The following is a 17,211-nucleotide window of genomic DNA, read 5'->3' on the forward strand; positions in this document are numbered from 1 at the left end:
GTTAAAGAAGTATAAGATGGGCATGAAAAGGCAACATTATATCACTACCCAAAATCTGAGAAGGAAAAGCAGCATAACATCAGAGATGAATGACTGAAAAAAAGACGTGGAACATTCATGTAGTGAAGACTCAAGTGATGGAGCCCATGTGCTCCACTGCTATCCATTCACTGTCAAAAGGTGTAAAGAAGGGTTCTCAGCATGTAGAGAGGATCCCTGTGGAGGATTTATGGAAAAGAACAGTACAAGATGAATAGCCATGGATAAATTGTGATTTCAACCACTGGGCTCTCCAGTAAGTACACACTTCAGTGAGACTACAGATCTGTTGGAATGCCCTAAACAAATTCTCTTCCAACTATGAGATTCTTTTGTGCAAGGCAAGGCATATCAGTGGGATTGTTACTGTGACTGTAACTTTGCTACAGACATGGGGAGTTTGAGATGTCAATCTGGGATGAGTCAAATTCATTCTTAAAGAGAATTCTCTTATTTTAATGATATTGCTCCATCAATTCAAAAAAATATATCTTCCCTTTTATTTGAATCCTTGCCACAACAGAGATGAACAAGTATCCAGTGGTATTTAGAACCAGAACTGAAATTTAGAAATTCCAGGAAAAAAAGACTAAATAGGAGTAGACTTAGGTGCAGCTAGGTGGCTCAGTAAATAGAGCACTGGCCCTGGAAACAGAAGGAACTGAGTTCAAATCTGATCTCAGACACTTACTAGCTGTGTGTGGTTGGGCAAGCAACTTAATCACAATTGACTCTCAACTAACTAACTAACTAACTAACTAACTAACTAACTAAATACATACATAGGAGTGGACTTGATTAAAGAGAGTTAAAAAATAAATTCTCAATAAATTGAGGGGAGAAGTTGTAAAATTAAGTAACAAATTGAGAATAGTGGCTCTTAAAGAATCATTAACTGGACACAGAGATGATCCATATTCTTCAGAATAAAAACAAAAAGGAAGTCAAAAGGGCAGGAGCCCCTTCTTCCCTCTGGAGGTAAATGGGAGGAAACCAAGTGTTTTCAGACCAAAAAGGTCTTCTTTAAACACTGGGAATATATCCAGAGGTGAAGAAAGAAGAGAAAACATCTTCTACCAGGCAATGCATCACATGGACATTAATTTTTTAGGGGATGGGGGGTGGGGAATGGAGGAAAGAGGAATAAACAATTGTACATTGGAGAAAAGGCAGCAATATGGCAAAGAGATAATTAATTTAGTAGAGGAGACAGCAAATGATCACTCTGAAGAATACCGATTTTGTATAGTCCATATGCATGTGCATGTGTGCATGTGTGTGTATGTGTGTGTGTGTGTGTGTGTGTGTGTGTCTAAATGGGAAGGCTAAGATAGAAGGGTAATAATGGGGAAAGTAAATTACTAACTCAAATTTCAAGGGAGAATTGAGTGACTTCTATAAGATGATATACTTTCACTGTTCTTCCCCTTACTATAGTTATGAGGGCTACTTTCAGGGTTAAAAACAAAATAAAGCTCCCTCCCACAGCTTTTCTTTGGCTAATCAGAAACACTGAAGTACTGCCTAATAAGGGATTGGAATGGGGTGTGGAGGAGCAAAGAAGGAACAGTAGATGTCTAGAAATGAGAATATAAAACGCTACTGTCAACTCCCATCCACAAGCTCTCAAAGAGCCCAGAAAGAATGAGGACCAGCTAAACCTAAGACATAACCTACAGAGATAAAGCAAACTGCCCCTCCTGTACCCCCCTTCCCATGCTAGTCTACAATCAGGGCAGTTTATATGCTCCAAAACTAATTGGACTGTAAGAAGTAGATTAAAGAAAAAAAAGAGTGGGGGTAGAGGGTAGAAATAAAAGGGAAAAAACATGTCCTTGTTGAAAGTTTTAAATTACAGGCTCAGGGAAAAAAAACACCAACAAAAAAACTGGCATTCCACCATATCCGGTCTAGTTACCAAATGGAAAAATGGGGTCATTAACATGTTTATTTGAATTACATTAGTCCTTCTCTTTCATATTTAATTTATTCAGTTAGAAAAAAAGGCACTGCAAAAGACATTGAAAGACAGGGGTGTAATGGATCAGGGAGCTGGAAATGAATGATTATTACTCAGTTAAGGTGTTTTCCGGGTTCAGTTTAGTCCTTTGTTTTTTATTTTTTTCTAATAGGGGAGCAGTAAGACAAGGAAAAGTAAGGTATAAATGGCACTTGGTTTATTAAAAAAAGACTGGCCTAAGAGTCACCTTTTGAAGGCAGTGGGGTATTATTTTATTCTATATAGGGAGCTGGCCTAAAGACAAGAAATAGAAGGTAGGGATAAACAAACACTTCTTGGAACAGAGTTCCTCAAAGAGCAATGGTTGACCTGGTATTTTTTTTTTTTTTACATTTTTATAAATTGCATGGAAAAAGGAGAACACAGTAAAATCTCTAAGTAAGCCAATAACATCCAGCTTTTCAAGGTGGTAATAAAATACCAAGCTGATAGGGATAAAGGGCAGGAAGATCTCTTGAGGGTGGGAGCACTTGGAAAAATAGCAGATTGGTTTGAAAATGGGCCACTCTAATGCAATTCATCTTGGGAAAAATAATATAATCTATAGCAATATGACTCTGCATTATCAGTTATGACCCAGGAAAGGGACATAGGCATTACTGTAGTGTCTTCCCTGGGGTTACTGATTAATAAATGCTGAGACAGACAAAAAAGGCTAGAAAGGATACTAGAAAGGGTACTGGAAACAAAATGGAAAACCTTGTGATAAAACTTCAAAGAGCACCCTCAAACTGAAGGCTCCCCTGTATTTGATGCCATTACTTCTGCCATCACCACCTAAAGGATTAAGGAATTCCTTCTCTTTTAGAATGTACCTATTCCCTTTGTCCCCTACTGCATCCTTCCAGATGAATTTTCCCCAAACACAACACTCTGCTAGTCATTTAAAGTTCAAAATTTACTTTGCTCTTCTAGGAATAGTCTTGGCAACTATGTGTGTGTGCATATATGTATGTATGTGTATATATATATATATACGTATATGTATATATATATATATATACATATATATATACACACACATATGTGTGTGTGTGTGTGTGTGTATACATTTGGCAGCCACCTAACACCCTTCCTAGTTACTTGTTTTCTTGGACTTTGAAATTTATGTTCTGCCACTTAGATCAAGCTCCATTAGTTCTCCAACTTCCCAACATCTTGACTTTCCTTTAAATTCTTTCTCCACATCTGGTTCTTTGTCAAGATCACACAACGCCTAAAGTCCCCGCCCTTGGTCCCTATAGTTTAGTTGTTCCCACATTCATTTATGAGGATGACACTTTATCCAAATAAAAATTTACAATTACAAAGCAACTGGTCTGATTTCAACAATCAGTGTTAAGGCAACAACAATAACAATTGACGTTTATATGGAACTTTAGGCTTTACATACCCTTAATATAACAACTATATAACTTGTATAACTTCCCCAGTACGAAGCAATAATATATCAGCATTTGTAACACTGTGTGCAGTCATCAAGTCTCAAAAAAGATACAGGAGATCAGCAGAAGATCCAATAATAATTCAAATCATTTTAGGGACTGAGATGAGGGCTGGAGTTTTTGCATGAAGACAAACGAATAAGATTATGAGACCTTAGGTGGTAAAATCAAAGACTGAGAAGCATGAGGCTGAAGTCTAGAAAGCAAGCAAAACATAGATAGGGTGAATCTTGCTCACCAAAGCTCAGATAAACTTAATCACCAAAGCCCAGTAAAATCTAGACTTGTCACTCTTGGGGCTTTAAAGAGTATATTTATGGTCAAACGATGAGTACAACTTTACACAACAAATAATAAAAACATCCCTAAGAAGTAATACTAAAAATCCTTGGCATGTCCAAATGGTCCTCCTCCCTCAGCACTTCCTGACCTTTTCTGACCCTTTCTAGATCTACTATTAACTTTTCCTCCTTTCTTTCACCTCTCTTCTTCAACCTAATACAACCATAAGTAATCTTTAGATTGTTACTCCATCTCTCATCAAGAACTGATTGTGGAAGGAATGAGAGAAAAATCTTTCCAGCTTTACTTAAAGTCATGAGCCTTTAAGTCCTTGAACTTGTACTGATTTTTGCACATGACTTTCCAAGGGAAGTAGAAGGAAGTCCTCCTTTTATTCAAGATGCATGTTCGAACTTAGTTCCTCCAATGGACCCTTGTAAATCACAAAGCCCTGTCCCTGCCTTACACCTGATGATAAAAGGTACTCAGCCCCCTCCCCACTTCAGTCTAAGAAATGAAACATGTTGAGGCCTGTGATACATACTCCATACCTTATTCAAACACTTGCATGGAACACATGGAGCAGGGCCCTGTTTTGTTAATAATGACCAAAACTGCTATAAAGCCTACTGTGTGTCAGGCATTTCATAAAACACTTTACAAATATTATCTCATTCGATTGTTACACAACCCTGGGAAGTAGATCCTATTATTATTTGCATTTTACAGATGAAGAAACTGAGGTAAACAGCAACTAAGTGAGTTGCCCAGGGTCCATGTACAACTTAGTCCAGCCCTCAAATATATCCTACCTGTACATGAATGATGCATAAATTCTTGAAGCATATTTTTACCTTACCACTTGAGTGAAATTTCTCTTTCCAAAGTTACTGATAATATCTCAACAGATAAATCTGGTAATCTCTTCTCACTCCCCATCCTACTTATCTTTCTTCAGCTTTTGACACTCACCAACCTCCAACTCCTGAATGCTCTCTTCTTAATCTGACTTTTGTTACTCGGATTTTTTTGGTTCTTGTCTTACTTGTCTGGCTCCTTCTATGTGCCCTTAGTTGTAGTATCATCTCCTGTGCCCAACTGTTTGAGTCCCACAAGGTTCTGCCCTGAGTACTCCTCTCTCTATCCTGTTTATCTTGGTGATCTCATCTGTTCTACTCTCAGAATTATCAGACTTGTGCATCAACCCTCATTTCTCTCCAGTCCCATACCCACCTGCTGGCCAGACATCTCCACCTAAATATGCCATCAGCTTCTCAAACTCAACATGTCAAAAGCAGAAGAGAGTAGGCACTTGGGTTTTTTCTTTCACTCATTTGCTCTCCCCTAAATTCTCCTCTCTAAACTAATCTATTACTGTTAAAGGCATCACCATTCTCCCAGTCACTCAGGCTTGTCATCACCATCATTTATTACTCTTTCTTCTCCTTTATCCCCACATCAAAATGGTTGCCAATTGTCATTAATTCTACCTCTACAACTCTAACATGCATCTCCTCTCCATGCAGCGATAGGCCTAGTGTAGGCCCCCACCACCTCTTACAATAGCTTCCTGAGGGTCTCCCTGCAATCAGTCTTTTTCCTCTGCATTCTGTCTCCCTTATAGCTGTCAACATCATGTTCCAAAGACAAAGGTCCATCTACATCACTTGTTTGTTCAAAAAATGTTCAATGGCTGCCCATTCCCTCTAGAATAAAATGCAGACTCCTCAGTCTGGAATCCCAAGATTTCCACAATCTGGAACCTGCCTATCTTTCCAGAAATATTCCACCCAAACTGGTCTTCCCAGAATTGAGCATTTCTTCTCTCATTTCTATGCCTTCTCAGGCCATTCCCAAAATACGGTACGTACTTTGTCTTCACCTCTTTCTCATAGAAATGTTTTCCTTTTTAAAAATAAGTTTTGATGATATTTTCTATTTCTTACATCACCATAATATCCTTATGTACCCTCTCTCTTCCCCTCCGAGAAAGCCATCCCATATAATAGTATTTTTTAAGAGAGGAAATAAAATATCAATCAATATATTGAAAATGTTTGAAAACATATGCAGTGTGTAACACCTGTGCATCTCCCACCTCCACGAAAGGGTAGGCGTATCTTCTCATATCTCTTCGTTCAAGTCCTGCTTGATCTTGGTAATTTTGTTACACTGACTTTTGATTTTTTGGTGTGTGACTGTTCTTTCTATTCACATTGTTGTAGTTCCTGTTTACTTAACTCTGCCACATTTTATATAGATCTTCCCATACTTCTCTGTATTCAGCACGCACATCATTCCTTACAGCACAGCAACATTCCATAATATTCATATATCACAGTTTGATAGGCCATTCCCCAGTTGATGGGCATCTATTTCATTTCCAATTCTTAGCTACAACCAAAAGCGCTATTCTAAATATCGGGACTTTTTTCCTATTGATAGCTTCCTTTTGGTATAGGCCCAGTAATGGAATCTGGTTAAAAGGTTATGGGAATTTTAGTCACTTTATTTACATAATTCCAAATTGCTTTCCAAAATGGTTGTACCACTTCACAGCTCCATGAACAAGGTATTAGTGTGTTTATCTTCCCACAACCCCTCCAACATTGACTGCTGATAATTTTTGTCATTTTTGCCAATTTGCAGGGTATAAGGTGATTTTGATTTGCATTTCTCTTATTATTAGTGATCTGGAGCATTCTTTCATGTCCATCCCATAGAATCTTTAGTTTTCTTCAAGGCCCAGGTCAGGTGCCACCTCTTTCCTATAAGAAGTTTTTCCTCATACCTCAATTGTCAAACTATCTTGTGTTTACATGCTTGTGTACATGTCTGGGCACATCAAGGACTTTTTTTTGTCTGTACATAGCTAGAGCTTGCACATTTTAGGTAGTAAATAAATTCTTACTAAATAGATTTGAATTGGATTTGAGAGTATGAGTTTTAACCTTTTAGACTGGCATCAGAAAAGACAGCCACAGCATTCTACAATATATCTTTCAGTACCATCAAAAACCATGGAAGGTTAAATGGACAGTGTGGCCTGACTCAGTGAGGCACTGATCTGTCTTGTGCTCAGAAAAGCCAAGGACTGACACAGCAGCTGATGTCTGTCATGATGTGGCCAGAAGTGACTTATGGTCCTCGATTTTGTGCCTCTTACAACAGCACTCCTCTTGTCCCATCAAAAGCTCAGGCTGCACATCTTAATTCTGCTTTGCAGCTGCCCCTGTAGGTCAGGATTTGGCCGGCTGCAATCAAACCATGGCTCATTTTGTGAAACATACATGGGGAAGGGAGCTAGGATTGCCTGGGAACAGGCAGATACACAGCTAGCTGCCAATATGGTCAGTGGATAGTGACCTCTTCTTCTTTAGGCACAAAGTAAAGACATAGGCTATTTTGCTAGATTTTCTGAGGGAAGTATGACATAGCAGTCATAGATATATATCATTAAGGCTGGGCCTTAGACTTTGATGAAGCAGCAGAAGAGCACAGCAAACTGTTGTTACTAGAAATAATTAAAAAAATAATAACAACTAACATCTTTGTAGTACTTACTGTATACCACGTACAGTGCTGAGCACTTTACAAACATCATCTCAGTTCATCCTCACAATAACCCTATGAAGTAGATGCTATTATTATTCCCATTTTGCAGATGAAGAAAGCGAGACAAACAAAGGTTAAATGACTCGCCCAGGGTCACACTGCTAAAAAGTGTCTGAGGACAAATTTGAACTCAGGTCTTCAGAACTCTGAAGTTCTGGACCATCAGAACTCTCTGAAGTTTCCTGGACAGTCCAACTCCAACCTTAGCTATGAATTTCAGAATTCCTAGTTAACCAACCATTTGCATGTGTCTAGCTATATTTTAAAGACCTTTTTGTCTTTTATTAATAAGGATGAAAGGGCAGGTAGGTGGCTCAGTGGATAGAGCACCAGGCTTGGAGTCAGGAAGACCTGAGTTCAAATCTGGCCTCAGACACTTACTAGCTGTGTGACCTGGGCAAGTCACTTAACCCTGTTTGCCTCAGTTTCCTCTTCTGTAAAATGAGCTGGAGAAGAGAAAGCACTCCTGTATCTTTGCCAAGAAAATCCCAGATGGGGTCAGGAAGAGTTGGACATAACTGAAACAACCAAACAACAATAAGGATTCAAACAAAGCATTTTAATCCTTCAAAGATACTAGACAACTTCTGTCAAGTGACTTTGACTGTCTGAAGCTATGAATTATACCAGCGATCACTGACTCTAAGCTGCTGCTGTCTGCCTCTGTTTCTGCTAGCCAAATGACTTGCCTGGGCAGCGTCCAGATCCTGAGCATTAGATACTTCAGCAGGAATCTTATCTACAGAAGTAAATTCTCCTTTTTTTGCCGATGATGTGTACAGACACACACACACACACACACACACACACACACACACACACACACGCACACACACTGAAGTGGAACCAGATTCAACAACAACCAAGTAAAGAAAAAAAGGGTGAAAAAATAAGAGGAGAAACATTGCAGGGACAGCCATCCAGCCTTGGAGAAAAACTCGACTTACCAGTCCTAATGAATTTGTTTTTCTCCATACACTGAAAGGCATTTGAATTAAGATGTGTGAGGTTTTTGTGGTATGAAAACAGTGTGTCACAGGCTGTGGTAGTCATCTGAAACAACATTCAGCTCTAACAGAACTGGGCTTAGGTTCCTTTCAAAAAGGAGGTAATCAATTATTTTTAAGCTCGGACAGGTCATTAAATTTTGGTGCCTCAATTATTTCTCTTGTAAAATGGGTCTAGTTTCACTAAATTTGAAGGCTACCGTTTGCATTTACAAAATGATTAGGAACTGGTTATGATTATTATTAGAGTCCAAACTACAATACCCTATGTATAAGTGAGATGAAAATTCGTGTTCATTTCCCCAGGGTTTCATTCCCTTCTCTGGGATTATAACCAGAGTGTAACCTTATGGGTTACTGCAATGATTGATAGCTAACAGCTTCCTAAATATCCCTCTGGAGATTCCTAGCTTACTAATGACTATCACTGGCACATAAAAGAAGGAGGGGTCTTTGTGGCATTCAAAAAAAATTTGAAATGGCTCCCCAAAAGCATAAATTCAAATTGCATTATTTTAAGCCAAGTTATATCTAAATATTAGCTCATGTTTACATAGTGTCTTGAGATTTTAAAGAAGGCTTTTTTTTCTCCTCACAACAACTCTGTGAGGTAGGGAGTACAAGTATTATTATCTCCATCTTACAGATAAAGAAAATGAGGCCTAGTCTGTCCAAGATCTTGCAGCTAATGACAATCATAGTTTCTTTCTGAAGCCAGGTTTTTCCAGACTCCACATCTAGCCTATCTATTTTTTTCCCTGCCCCTATCTAATGTAGCACCTCTCCCATCAATAAGACAACAGTCTCAGTGAAGACCATGACATAAAGGTATGTATATATTGGCCCTCTAAAAACAGTGCCAAGCATTTCCTTATTCACCTGACAACTAACAAGAGGGGAAAATAAAGAAGAAGAAAGAATTTCCTTTGACTTACCACATTCACAGACAAACTCTTGCTAAGCATAGAGGATGCACACAGGAAAACAATCTCATGAGGAGTATGCCTGGGAATTATCTAAATTCTAAACTCTAAGGACAGATGTGTGGCTACTACTTATGTTCAAATCAATTTGTTTTGTTATAGCACCTTTCTGCTGAAGAACTCTGGTTAGTTCAGTGGGTTAGAATTTTGCCCTAGTAATGCCAGTAATGTTGGGGTTATCTCTGTTCATGTCGTGACACTTTGGAGTCCAAAAGGCAGGAGGGTATAGTGAGAAGCAACGCATCATGGGAGAATGAGTTCTAGAATGTAAATGAGGAGACCCAGCTTTTAGTAATGGCTCTGTCTCTAACGAGGTACGTGACTCTGGGTAAGTCACTGACTCTTTGGGGACCTCAGTTTCCATAGCTGTAATACAAAGGAGTTGGGCTGGGTAGTTTCTTAGTTTTAAAATCATGTATGGGTGGGTAGCATCACATATGTTAATGTTAATGAGATCAGGATTGTAGGCTGTTTTTCCATACAGGATAGTAATTGGTCTCCCTGCTTTCACTCTCTTCCCCTTCAAAATTAATCCTCAACACTGCTGCTAAAATAACCTAAGAAGGCACAGCTCTCATTGTGCCATTCTCTTTCGACAAAGCCTTCAGCATTTGTAGGATAAAATACAAATTCCTTAGCTGAGCATGTAAGGCACCTCTCTAGCCTTATGTCATACTACTACCCTTTACATACTCTAAATTCCAGTTAAATTTGCTCCGAACTTGACATTCTGTCTCCCTTATCATTAATTCATATAAGCTATATCTTATGTCTCTCATATGTTATTTCCTCATCTCTGCCTTTAGGAATGGAATGAAGGGAACAAACATTGAGCAAGCTCCTGCTATATGCTAGGCACTGTGCTAAGTGCTTTACAGATGTCATCTCATTTGATGCCTTACAACAACCCTTGGATGTAAGTGCTATTATTATAGTTGAGTAAACCGAGGCAGACAGAGGTTAAGTGACTTAGCCACGGTCATGCAGCTAGCAAGTAGCTGAACAGTAAGTAACTGAGGCTGAATTTGATTTCAGGTCTTCCCAAGTCCAGGCCTAGCTGCCCCCTTTAAATTATAGCTCAAGCCTGTAATTAATTACTTTATTCATTCATTCCTCATTTGTTCATTGAACAAACATTTAATTAAGCACCCATTATGAGCTGGGTATTATTTTGGGGATGGACTGAGGGTGTGTTTTAGGAATAACAAACAAAAGTGAAAAAAATTCTGTCCTGAAGGAACGTACATTCTATTATGTGTGTGTATGTGTCTACGTATATGTATACGTGTATGTGTATGTGTGTGTGTGGGGAGGTGGCAACATGTACACAGATGAATAAATATAAAATTACATGAAATCAGTGGGTGATTGTAGGATACTAAAAACTGGGAGAATCCATAAAGGCCTCATGTAGGAGGTTTTGTTTAAGTTGAGTCTTGAAGGAAGCAAAGTATTTTAAGAGGTGGTGGTGGTAAGGACATGGCATTTAAACATGGGGAAAAGCCAGTGTGAAAGCACAGAGACAGGGGAAAGAATGCTGTTTGGGAAACAGAGAATAGGTCAGCTGGGTTGCCAAGAAGGGCAGTAGTGTTTGTTCAATAATCAATGAAAGATAGTACAGAGCCAGACATCCAAGGACTTTAAATATCAAACAAAGGAGTTCGCATTTTATCGTAGACGTAATAGGGAGCCTCTGAAGCTTCTTGAGGAAAGGAGTGACATAGTCATACTTATCAGTCAGTCAATAAGCATTTATTAAGCACCTACTATGTGCCAAGGTCTGCACTACATGCTGGGAATACAAGAGACAAAAGACAGTCCTTGCTTTCAAGGGGGCAATCTATTAGGAGGTACAATGAGTAAACAAATATGTACAAACAAGTTATATAAGGGACAAATAGAAAATGATGTTTAAAAGAGAAGACATAATTAAAAGGGGTTGGAAAGTGCTTCCTGTAGAAGACAGGATTTTAGCTGGGACTTGAAGAAAGCTAGGGAAGCCAATAGGTAGAGATGAAGAAGGAAGGCATTCTAGGCATGGTGTGTGTGGGGGTACCCTGCCAGAAAAAAAAATGCCCAGAGCCAAGCAATGGAGTGTCTTGTTTGTGGAACAATCAGTATGCCAGTGTCACTAGACTGAAGAGTACTGTGCTGGGGGTAAAGGGTAAGGTGGTATGAGGGTCACCAGATTGAAGAATACATGGTAGGGAACTGGGTTTAAGAAGACTGGTAAGAATTATGCTCATGCTTCAAGAATGCCACTTTGGCCACTGTATGTGAGATGGATTAGAGAGGAGAGAATAGAAGTAGGAAGACTAATTGGGAGTCTACTGCAAGAATCAATCAAGCAATCACCACATATTTATTATGCCCCTACTACACACTAGGCATTATGGTAGGCACGAAAGATACAAAGAATGATATAATTCCTATTACCAAAGAGGTTTCATTCTAACAAGTGAAATGTATATATGAAAACATATAAATAGCATAAAGTTAATATAAATATAAATGAAGTTGTTCAATTTAAGGTAATTTGGGATAGTTAAGTGACTTGCCCATACTCACACGTTTAGGTGAGATTTGCATCCATGTCAGTCACTCTATGCATTATATCATTCTGCCTTTCCATGGTAGGGACACACACACACACACACACACACACACACACACACACACACACCCCTAAACTAAATAATCATGGGACATAGAATAAAACATGCGGGGGCATTGGAGAGGGATGGAAAGGCCTTGAGACAAGGACACCAATTAGGAGGCTGTCACAGAAGCCTAGGTGAGAAGAGATCAATCAGGGCCTGAACCACTGTGATAGCTGTGCGAGTAGAGAGTGTTAGATGTGAAAGATTCTGTGAAGGTAGAGATGGCAAGATCTGGCAATCGATCATATTTGTGGGGTGAGGTTACAAACCTAGAAGCCTAGAAGGATGGCGATGCCTTCGACAAAATCGTAAAGTTTGGAAAAGGGGAGGGTTTTTTGGTGGGGCAAAGATAATGAATTCAGTTTTGTACATGTTGAGTCTGAGATGTTTGAAATGCTCAATGGGCAACTGATGACGCAGAGCTGAAGCTTAGGGGCAAGGTGATAGATGGAGAAAAGGGGATATAGGTGAGAGATATTGTGAAGGTAGACTCAGTAACACCTGCCAACTGCAGTTTCAAACGTGAGGGAAGTGTTCCTTGATTCCTTCCAGTTTAAAGAGTTCTTTCCTTCCTCATTTTTTCCTAGAGCATTTTGTCTGATCATATTCTTGCCACCATCATTACCTATCTTGTATTTTCCTATCTGTATCTGTATCTATACCAATGACAGAATATTATTTCCTTGAGTGCAGCCCGAGTTGCTTCATCTATAAAAAGAAGGGATTAAATTAGATGACCACTAAGCTCCTTTCCTGTTTTATTCTATGTCCTATGATTATTTAGTTTAGGGGTGTGTGTGTGTGTGTGTGTGTGTCCCTACCATGGAAAGGCAGAATGATATAATGCATAGAGTGACTGACATGGATGCAAATCTCACTAAACGTGTGAGTATGGGCAAGTCACTTAAACTCTCTGAGTCTCAGGTAACTCCCTAAGTCTTATTAATTTATAAAAAAGCATTGTGACCTAAGCTGGGAGAATGAGTACCCACGTCTACACAATCACAGATGACCAAAGTATTGCCATATCATTGTGTCATTAGCACAGTGTACACATAGTAGGTGCTCAAGGAATATTTGTTGAATGACTAATTAAAGTACCCTGGATAAAAGTATCCACAAAAGTGTTATCATTAGAAACCCGGGTTTCTCCCAGCTCCAAATTAAGCACAGAGGTTCCTGAGGAAGGTATGTATGTAGGGGATGATGGCAGTGAAGCTGAAGTAAATAATCAAAAAAGGCAAGGTCATAGTCAGGGTATGGTGTAGAACATTTACAAATTAGAAGGTCAGGACCTGAAGTGTTCATGCCAATGGAAGGAGTAGGAACTGGAGCATGGAGAGAACAAAGTGGCTAAACACAGAGAAGAAGGAACCAAACTGAAGAATCTCAAGACTAGATGAGGGTTTAAGAAAATGGAGGGCAAGGGAGCAAGGTGACAGCTTAATAATAGTTCTGACACGGTCAAGGTGTGTCATTTTGTGCTGGTTTTAGATATGTTGGCCACACTGCACACATCTCTCTCTTCTCTCCACTCCCTTCCTTTTCCTTCCCTTCCCCACTCCCCCCCCCTTTCCTCCCTCCTTCTCTGAATGGAGCTTCGGGTGGCTCATTATATTGGTGTCAGACTTAGTGAGGACAATCATTCAGCTTTAGTCCCACTGCAGCTCAGAACTCCTAAACTCAAGCAATCCACCAACCTCTGCTTCCCTGGTAGCAAGGACTACAGGCATGTGTTACCATGCTCAGCACACATAATTCTCTTAAGTGAATGATGTTTTCAAGTGTTGCGATCCCATATTGCCCAGTGAAAAATGGTTTCTTAGCCATAGGAACCGTGATGCTTTTTCTCTACTTTCTATCTAATCAAGGTTATGAAATAGTCTGGGTCAGAGACAGTGGAGGTCTCAGACTATGAGTACCACTGGGGTGGTACTCTAAAGCACACATCCCAGTAATGGTGGATCAGCAGTGGCCATTCTGTATAGGACGGAAGTTATACTGTCAAACCAGTTGAGGGTGTGCTTCCTGGTTTCTTGTATTACCTCCACTAAAACCAGAGAACCAGTCCTGGAAGTTTATATTAGAGGATTAAGTTTTCTTGTTAGGGAGGCAATATGGTGTAGGATAAAGAGTGGTGGACTTGGAACCAGGAGATCTGAGTTTGAATCCAGATTTTGACACTATTAGACTTTGCCAAGTCTATGAACCTCAGATTCTTTAGCTGTAAAACAGAGATAACAATACTTGTGCTACCTGTTTCATAAGGTTGTTGCAAAGCAATAATACTGTAAACCTTCCAGTACTACGTGTGTGTGCGCGTGGGTGTGTGTGTATGTGTGTGTGTGTGTGAGACGGGGGGGGGGAATAGGGTTGATATTAAGAACTTACTATGTTCTAAGTCCTGTATGACCAGCCCTGAGAAAGAAGAAAGATAAGAGAATTAGAGAATATAGAATAACTCCTGCCGTTTAAGACATTTACATTATAGTAAATTGCAGCTATTTCTGTTTCTATACTGTGCATGAGAAAACCAAATCAGAAATAAAACAGAACAGTGCTCCCACTTCATTACTGAAGCAACCTTGCACAAGTCACATAACCTCTCTCTGAGTGTTGGTTCCCTATAAAATAAGAGCTTTGCACTAGATGTTCCTTCCAGTTTCAAGTCCAACTAGTAAAAACAACAAACAACAAGCAATAAATACCATCCACCCACCCACCCATCCATCCATCTATCCATGCATCTATCTATCTATCTATGTATCTGTGTGTGTGTCTGTCTGTCTGTCTATCTATTTATCTATCTATCTATCTATCTATCTATCTATCTATCTATCTATCTATCTATCTATCTATCTATCCAGGCACCGTGCTAAGCAATTACAGGTATCTATCAAGCATTAAAACATTTTTGTTTTAGAAAATGGGCACAAACTCTCCCCATGTGTGCGATACCCAGTGATTTAAAGGGAAATTACATGCCTTTGCAGTGGAAACCCTCTCCAGATGTCTCTGCCTTGCTGGGTCTACAGAGAACAACTGGGACGAGTTACATAGGCTGATCTTACCTGAATGTTTAATCTGAGGTTGCAATTAGTTGGGATAGCCTAAGACAAGAAGGCAGAAGGAAAGCTGATGCTATATTTATTTTTGGAGCGGGGCTGAGACTGGCTGTGATGTCCTGTAGATTGCTGATAGCATTAAAGAAGTGAAGAAGAGGCCCAGTGACATAGTGGGAATGGCTGGCCAGCATGGGCCCTGAAGCTGGACCCTTGGATTTGTCCTTTTTATGCAACATTTTATGCGTCCTGATTGTTCAACAAACATTTATTAAGCACGTTCTGAGTACAAGGCACCGAACGAGGAGCTGGGGATTGCTGTTGTTCAATCATTTTTCAGTTGTGTCTGATTCTTTGTGACCCCATTTGGGGTTTTCTTGGCAGAGATACTGGAATGGTTTGTCATCTTCTAGTTCATTTTACAGATGAGGAACTGAAGCAAACATGGTTAAGTGACTTGCCCAGGGTCACCCAGCTAGTATGAGACTAAGACCAGATTTAAACTCAAGAAAATAAATCTTCCTAACTCCAGATCCAGCACTCTATCCACTGTGCCATCTAGATCTCAGGTGCCAGGGATACAAAGACACAAAACCAAAACCAGCCTCACTGAAGAGCTGTGGCATGTGTATAGTTTTCTGACCATAGTGCTCATAGCCAGAAAGCTCTCAGGGAGATGAGACTGTGATGCTGCATCTCTGAGAATAAGGTACCATCCCAGTCTAAGGCCAAGCCAGTGACCATGGTCCTTAACAGTCAGGTACCCTGAAAATGCAGACTGCTTCCCCAAAATGAGACTTGTGTATTAAAATGTGCCCAAAAAGTCTGATAGAACACTTAAAAACAATCCAAACTAACCCTTGAATATTTGGTGGTGTCAAAGCTTTTGCATCCTTCAGCAACACTCCTGTGCTATTAGCTAAAAAGAGACCTGATTCGATATAGCTACATCAGTTAATGGCCAGTTACATTTGGCAGAGTTTGGCCCCTAGTCTTCTCATTTCTATCTTTGATTCTAATGGTCCTGTGCCATCCTCCATCAACTCCTCATATGTGCAGCCATTTTAGTGGTCCAGAATTACTCTTTGCCCCACTGTGCCATTGTGTCACTAGAATCTGGGAGAGTACAGATCAAGAGGTAGAAAAAGAAACCACAAAGCTGAGACAGTGCTTCTCTTTACGGTCTCCAGGACAGATCGCTTGGTTTCACATCTCCTTGTCAATAGTCACAAGTCAATACAGGTTTTATTTTAGCAGCTCAGTTGTAGTTTAGTGGGCAGCCGTCCTTACTGTACACAATCACTCCCTCTTTTCAGGAGGTTATAACTCAACCATCAAAATACCAAAATATGCTCCAGTCTGAAACTTGGTGTTCAGAATCCTAAGCCCCAGAAAGACTGTGGTTTAATTCCAAATTTAAGAAAATATTGAGTGTTTTAGGTTATTTATTTACTGTATTTAACTGTGTTTGAAGAGCTGTTTAAGCTTTCCATAGGAAACCAGGCTTAAAGAATGCATTCCGAGGTTTGTATCTTCACTTTTGGTAATTTCCTTAGGACTGCAACATATCATTGAATGGATCAATGGGAGAGGAGATAGAAAAGCAGAAGAAGGGAGTGGCTCAGGGGAGAGGGAAAGAAGAGGAAGAGGAAGAGAAGAAAAAAAGAATGAGGACAAAATGAACAAGAAGAAGAGGAGGAAAAGGGAAGGGGAAAGGAGAAAAGAAGAAGAAAGGGAAGGTGGAGGAGAAGGAGAAGAAAGAGATAAGAGTCTTTGTTTTATTTTTTTTTAATGAATACAGATGTTTTGACCACTTGGATCATCACCAGTGTTAAAAAATATTGGTATATTGTAATGTAACAAAACAAATGTGTTAACTTCTTTGTTTTGTTCTTTTCAATAATGTTCAGGAAGGATTAATGAGTTCTTGTTTTTGCTCTTGTATAATTCAAAAACCCGTTTCAACTTAAATAAATTAAATAAGTAATTAGTCCATAATATGGTCTAATCACCTCTGGCATTTTGAAGTAAACAAACAAACAAAAAACCCCACAAAAATGGCTGCTGCACATTTGCACTTAATTACTTCCATACAAAA

At 39.5% G+C, this 17,211-nt stretch overlaps 2 long non-coding RNA genes across 2 annotated transcripts in view; one reads left to right on the plus strand and one right to left on the minus strand.

Annotated features, from left to right (window-relative positions):
• LOC110222266 (uncharacterized) overlaps window positions 1-17,137 on the plus strand; it is a 79,951-nt gene extending 62,814 nt beyond the window's left edge. The window contains exon 4 of the long non-coding RNA XR_013482962.1: window positions 16,670-17,137. This is a non-coding gene — a long non-coding RNA (uncharacterized LOC110222266). The remainder of the gene's footprint in view (window positions 1-16,669) is intronic.
• LOC144454516 (uncharacterized) overlaps window positions 1-17,211 on the minus strand; it is a 917,779-nt gene that overhangs the window by 27,577 nt on the left and 872,991 nt on the right. The window lies entirely within an intron of this gene.

This window comes from Phascolarctos cinereus, unplaced genomic scaffold (genome assembly GCF_003287225.1).
Source record: "Phascolarctos cinereus isolate Bilbo 61053 unplaced genomic scaffold, phaCin_HiC Scaffold_726;HRSCAF=1367, whole genome shotgun sequence".
NCBI lineage: Eukaryota > Metazoa > Chordata > Mammalia > Diprotodontia > Phascolarctidae > Phascolarctos > Phascolarctos cinereus.